This window comes from Numida meleagris, chromosome 22 (assembly GCF_002078875.1).
Source record: "Numida meleagris isolate 19003 breed g44 Domestic line chromosome 22, NumMel1.0, whole genome shotgun sequence".
NCBI lineage: Eukaryota > Metazoa > Chordata > Aves > Galliformes > Numididae > Numida > Numida meleagris.
In genome coordinates this window covers 5,195,160-5,201,636 of record NC_034430.1, presented here as the reverse complement: position 1 = coordinate 5,201,636, position 6,477 = coordinate 5,195,160, and positions in this window count along the sequence as shown.

Here is a 6,477-nt window from a genome sequence, read left to right as displayed (position 1 = left end):
AAAGCACAGCACAATGCAACCAGCACCGAGGAGAGCTGGGAGGCAGCGAGCTGCAGCAGCCTGCCCTGCTCCCCATAGCGGAACCCTTCCTGGGGCCCTCTCCATGGGGGCACCCTTTGGCAGAGCCTCTTGTCCCCAGTGGTTGCACTGGGGTTGCTCAGCAAGGTTGGGCAGCACCAGCTGCTGCTATGGGCTGCATGGAAGCGGTGTGCTCAGCTCAGCACCAACGTCTCCAGGTGCCCTCCCTGCTGGTGCACGTGGGCTGGGCGCTGCACGAGGGCTCCTGGTTTTTGGGCTCAGGGATGCTGGTGCCGTGCATCGCTCCCTGACCTTGCAGGGGGAGAGCTGGGTGACAGGTACGTCTCTGAATAGCTCGCAGGGAAAAATGCCCTCATTGGTATTCCGGACAACAGCAGCACCATTCATCTCCAGTGCCAGGACGCTTCATAAATATTAGTGGAGCCTCCCCACCACGAGCAGCAGGGAGCGGTGGCTGCACAGGCAGCACCCATGGGTGGTGGGGCTGGGGGTTGTGTGGGGGCACAGCTGGAGGGGCTCATACCAGGGGACAGCTCGTCCCCTTCTGTAACCCCAGGGGCCAGGGATGCGAGTTATGGGTGTGGGTATGGGTATGGGTATGGGTGTGGGTGTGGTTAGGATTAGGGTTATGGTTATGTTTATGTTTATGTTTATGGTTATGGTTATGGTTATGGTTATGGTTATGGTTATGGTTAAGTTAGGGTTAGGGTTATGGTTATGGTTAGGGTTATGGTTAAGGTTATGGTTATGGTTAAGGTTAGGGTTAGGGTTATGGTTAAGGTTAGGGTTAGGGTTATGGTTAAGGTTAGGGTTAGGGTTATGGCTAGAGTTATGGTTACGGTTATGGTTATGGTTAGGGTTATGGTTAAGGTTAAGGTTACGGTTAGGGTTAGGGTTAGGGTTATGGTTATTGTTAGGGTTATGGTTATGGTTATGGTTATGGTTATGGTTATGGTTATGGTTATGGTTATGGTTAGGGTTAGGGTTATGGTTAGTGTTATGTTTATGGTTAAGGTTATGATTAGGGTTAGTGTTAAATTTAGAGGTTAGGATTAAGGTGAAGGTTGGAGTTAGGGTTGCCACTGCCACACACTGGCAGAAATGGCACCGACCTCTTCCACGAGAGCAGGCAGCATCACTGGCTCTTTGTGATGGAAATGCAGCCCTGCGGGAGCAAAGGGCTGAAGTGCTCCGGGTGCTGCTCCAGCTTCTGCCGGGGATATAGAGCACCTCATTGACAATGATATTTTTTATGCTGAAATGGAAGAAAGCAGCCGCTATCTGTACAAACAAAATTAGGCCAAAGGAGGAAAGTAATTTTGTAAAAGAAATAGGGAGATGCAGGGAGAGATGGATGGGAGACAGATGAATAAACACAATCTACATAGGAACTGATAAAAATTCAATTTCTGCTCACACACGTCCCGCTCTCGCTCGCTCCCTTCCTCTCCTCTTCCCCGCTCGCTGCGGCGCTGACTGCAGCCCTCGTGCTTCCATCTGGGCTGTGGGAGGCACGGAGCCTGCTCTGCTTTCAGCACGCTGCAGCGTTCCCTGTCATCACAACGCTCTCATCCCTCCGGCTTCAGCCTCAATATCTTCCCCTTGCGAGGAGGGGGAACGGGTGAGAGCGCACCCCGCACCTTGGGACTCCTGGGTGCCCCGATTCTTGGTGTCCCCGTGAGCTCGGGGCTGTAGGAGCACGCAGGGCTCTCCCTTTGCTTTTTGAGCACGTTGAGTGCCGGTGGCTCCGGGTTATTAAAAAAATCCCACCTCCAAAAACTTTCCCCCCAGATTTCCCGTGGGGGCAGTGGCTGTGTGTGCCCCACACCGGTGTTGGTGGCGTGGCACTGGGAGGGCTGTGCTCACTGTGAGCGTCCCCACCGAGCGAGTGACAGCCCAGGGCAGGAGCGGATCGATGGAACCAATGCGTGAATCCGCTCCGAAGGCGGCGGAGCACGGGGGGGCCTGCCCTGTGCTGAGCATCCCATTTGGGAGCATCCTCGTGGCACAGTGTCAGTGGCTGGGCAGCGTGGAGGGAGCAGAGGTAAAAAGGCGCCTGAGGACGGATGGGTTGGGAATAAATGGGAGAGGCCGGGAGGCTTCCAGCAGCGGTGCAAGGCTGGAGCACGTCGGGGGCCAACCCTGCAGCATTCATTGGGGTGAGGTCACATGCACACCCTGAGCTTGGCCATGGGGCCCTTCCCTGCCGTGCCCCTCGGGTGCTGCCCCACACAGCCCCCGGTGCTGGGCAGCTGCGGAGATCGGCATCAAGGGGGCTGTGCTAACAGGAGGGGAGATGGAGAGTGGGGCACCACTGTGGGGCACCCCCGTATCCCCTATGCACACACAGACCCCCGCATGCCCACATCCCCAGAGCACTCCCATTTCCCTAAATGAGCACCCACATCCCAATGCACACCCACGTCCCTATGCACACCCACGTCCCTATGCACACCCATGTCCCTATGCACACCCACGTTTCTGTGCACACCCACGTGTGCAGAGGCTGAGCCAAGCTCAGGGCTGGTTACCCTAGGAAATGGAGCAGAGCCCCAGTTAGTGCTGGGTGGTGCTGGGAGGTGCTGGGGAGCTCCAAGTCATGGTGCACCCAGGGAGCTTCACTGCCCCAGCTGTGCGTGGGGGGCACCGGGTGACAGCAGTGGCAGCTCTGGGGCTGGGGGTGTGAAAGGAGGGAACCAAAGCTCCCGGGTTCACAAGGGGCCTCAGGACAGGGCCGCCCCCGTGCTGCATTTTAGGGCTGATGGGAGCGACCACAGCAGCTGCTGCTCTCACACGGTGCAAAGACGTGCAAGGGAAGAGCGCAGCTCCTCGGCCTCACCCTGCGTGCTGCTGCCTTGCCAGCCTTCCTCCGCCTCTTCCTCCTCCTCCTCTTCTCCCTACACCTCCTCCTCCTTTTTTCCTTCTCTTCCTACACCTCCTCCTCCTCCTCCCCCTCCTCCATGGGCCGCCAAGTGAAGCTGCGTTCTCAGGGCTGTGTGCTCCCGAAGTTGATCGTTCCCCTTCAGGCAGTTAAAAGGCAGCCATTGCTCCTCAATCAGCCGTATTTGAATATGGAAATGATTTTTAATTACTCAGAGTCAATATCGTTTTATCACCAAAATGTGTTTGAATGAGGTTTGCCGTATTTGCAGGGACTCTAATAAGCCGAACGCAAATTCACCCTGATTCACGGTTCTTAAATGTTGCTCTTAGAGGGGAGGTGCTGCCCTTCGGGGGGGCTCTGTCTGCGGGAAATGCTGCACCCCCCATCCTGTGGGACACAGGGACATGGGGACATGGGGACATGGGGAACATGGGGACATGGGGACATGGGGACATGGGGACACAGTGACACAGGGACATGGGGCTGTGGGGATATGGGGATATGGGGACAGCCACCTGCCCAGAGCTCCTGGCCCTGAACATGCCCAGTGGCATGGGGTCAGCTCCAGACGGAGCGAGTGACAGCTCAGCGGCGTGACATCCCCGGCTATTGTCTCCTGATTAATTTGCTAATTATGTTCTGCTTTTATCCAGGGGCCCGGCGGCGGTGCTGAAATGTCAGCCACTTGTTTATGCCCTGGGTTGCTGGCACCGTGACAGGAGCAGGGTCCTGTGGGGCTGCCTTGTGCTGGAGCCATGCACTGTCTGACCCATGTCCCCATATCCCCATATCCCCATGTCCCCATATCCCCATGTCCCCATGTCCCCATGTCCCCATGTCTCCCCCACCCACTCCCCCCAGCACTTGGATGGGGATACCCCACTGCCCCCCCCTTTCACACCCCCAGGGTGGGAGGACTTCCATGCACCAGTGTGGCCCTGTTGCCTCCCATGCCCCAGGAGATGCCGCCCTGCTGATAAAGGGATGGGGAAAGCCATTCCAACATCCAACCTTCAGGCTCTCCTGCTGCGAAAACCCATCGTGTGCCTGCGTTCAAGCTCTGGCGATGCTGAGCGGCGGCGGTACCCTCCCTGCTGAAGGCTTAAGCCGGGCTTTCTGCAGCCTCATGTTTATTAATCGAGATGAATATTGATGCAAAGTTTCCTGCTCGGGAGCGGTTGCTCGTGTGCAGCGCTCTGAGTGCTGCTCGGGGGCGAAGCGGCTCCGATGGCCGCACGCTGCGCTCAGCCCCCAGCTGGTGTTCTGCCATCTCCCCCCATTTCGCCCCATTTCTCCCAGTGTCCTCGTGATGATCTCTGCGCTGTGCCCAGCCCGGCGTGCTGAGCCCTGTGCCCTGCCCTGGTGACACAGGCACGCTGCTGGTCTGGGTCCAACCTTCAGCACACAGAGCTCTTGGAAGTGAACACAGCAATGACGCTGAGCTCAGAACATCTCCTGGGGAGGAGGGCAGCGCTGGGGGGGTCAGGGTGTGCTGGGCCCGGCTGGTGGCTCAGCACTGCAGCATCACGCCTTGATCTTTACCAAACCCCAACCTGGCACTTATCACAGAGCATCCTCACATCCTGATCGCACACACGGGCTTCCCCTGCTCCTTTCTCTTTGCTTTTTCTCCCCGGGTGAGCAGAGGGCACGGGGCTGATCCGTCCACCCCAATGAAGGGCATCGTCCTGCTCCTCCATGGAGCGTGGGCTCCCATGCCAGGCGCTCACCGCCTTTTCCCGTTAAAGCAGATTATTTCTGCAAACCTGAACCTTCCCATTTCTCGTGGCTTTTGTTCTTCCGCTGGAGCAATTTGCAGTGAAGTTTGTGGGAAGCGACTCCGACCGAGGGCTGCCCTACGGCTCAGCTCAAACTGCTGCTGCTGCTGGGAGCGGTGCATGGGCTGCAGGAGCTTGGGGCCGCTGTCAGCATCCCCGTGCTCCAGGTGCTGGTGGGGCTCTGGGCTCCTTTGTGCTGAATCCTCCCCATGGCCACGCACAGAGGACCTGCCAGCACACTGACTCTGCCCTGTCCCTGATTTCTGTGCCAAGTGAAGGGGAAATAAGAGCCCTGTGCTGGAAGCACAGCAGTGCGGGCTCTGCGGGAACGGGTAGGGAGAGCTGGGCTGGGCCCTGCCCAGTGCTGGGGGTGCTCAGTGCTGCACATCGTGGTGTGATACCCCAGGGGGGATGGGGTTCTCCTGCTCCTTCCTGGGCACTGCCTCGTCCTGGAGGGGGAAGCATGGAGGTCAGGGGGTTCTGGGCACCCCTGTGCTTTGGCTGGGGGCTGGCAGCACAGCTGGTGGTGCTGTGGCAAGGGGAGGTTTGCAGGGATGCAGCAGCAAAAAGCAGCTATAGAGAGAGCACCCAGTTGTCCTGGTAACAGTGGGTGCCTCCAGCTCCTGCAGCTTGGGCCCCCCCGCTGCACACGGGGCTCTGTAGGATGGGTGCTGGGAGCTGGGCTGGGCCATGGCGATGGCACCCGGAGAACCATAACGCTCGCAGGGAGCCCAGAGCTGGTGACACGGAAATTTGGAAGCACATCAAGCGTGCAGCCCCAGTCAGCTGCGGGAGCAAACACCCAGCGGGAAGCAGAGAGTGTGACCCGCGGAGCTGAGGGCTCGGGATCGCCCTTCTGCTCCGATCTGCACTGATCTGTATTTACAGAGACGGGCACGCAATATCCTCCAGTGATGTCTGAGCCACCGCTGCTGCTCTTCCTGGTGTAACGAGCAGCCCGCGAGCTGCTGGGCTTTCCTCCAGCCTCGACCCAGAGGGGAAGAGCGTCTGTCTGGGGACTTGGGGTCAGGCACCAGCAGGCTGCAGGGAAGGGATGAGGGAGGGATGGAGGGTGCTGCTGGGCACCGTGTGGGTCAGTGCTTGGTCACTGTTGGCACAGTGCTGGGTCAGTGCTTGGTGGGCACAGTGCTGCTCTCTGTCCCCCATGGGACGCTGTGGTGCTGAGGTTCACCCACGCAGGGCACGGAGCAGCAGGGACACGCAGACCTCCTGCACTCCTGCACCTCCTGTACCTCCTGCACGCGCAGTGCCGCAGCTCTGCAGCTCCCTGCCATCCTCGTGCAGGAAATCCTTGTGCTGCACACACTCGTGCCACATTTGTGCAAACACGGTGTGTGCTGAGCACAATTCTCACCCCACGTGCTGCTCTGGGTCCCTCTATAACCCACTCCCTGCAGATTGTGCTTGTGCCGAGCACTGTGCACACGTGCAGTGCATCTGCTGCACACGCACCCTGCACAGGGCCGCGCTGTGCACGCACAGCACCCACGCAGCAGCGTGCTGAGCACCCAGGCGTGCACACTCATGCACACAGCCCACGCTGTGTGTTCACAAACCCAAGCCACGCGTGTGCACGTTGCAACCCGCGCCCGCGCGTGCACAAAGCAAACCCCACGCGTGCACACTGCACATCTGCACACGCACACTGCACACTCCCGCGTGTGCACAACAGCCGTTTGCACATGTGCACGACCCCCCCCTCCCCCCGCTCCGCGTGCACGCGCAGCCAGCGAACCCCCACCCCCTCTCTGCACC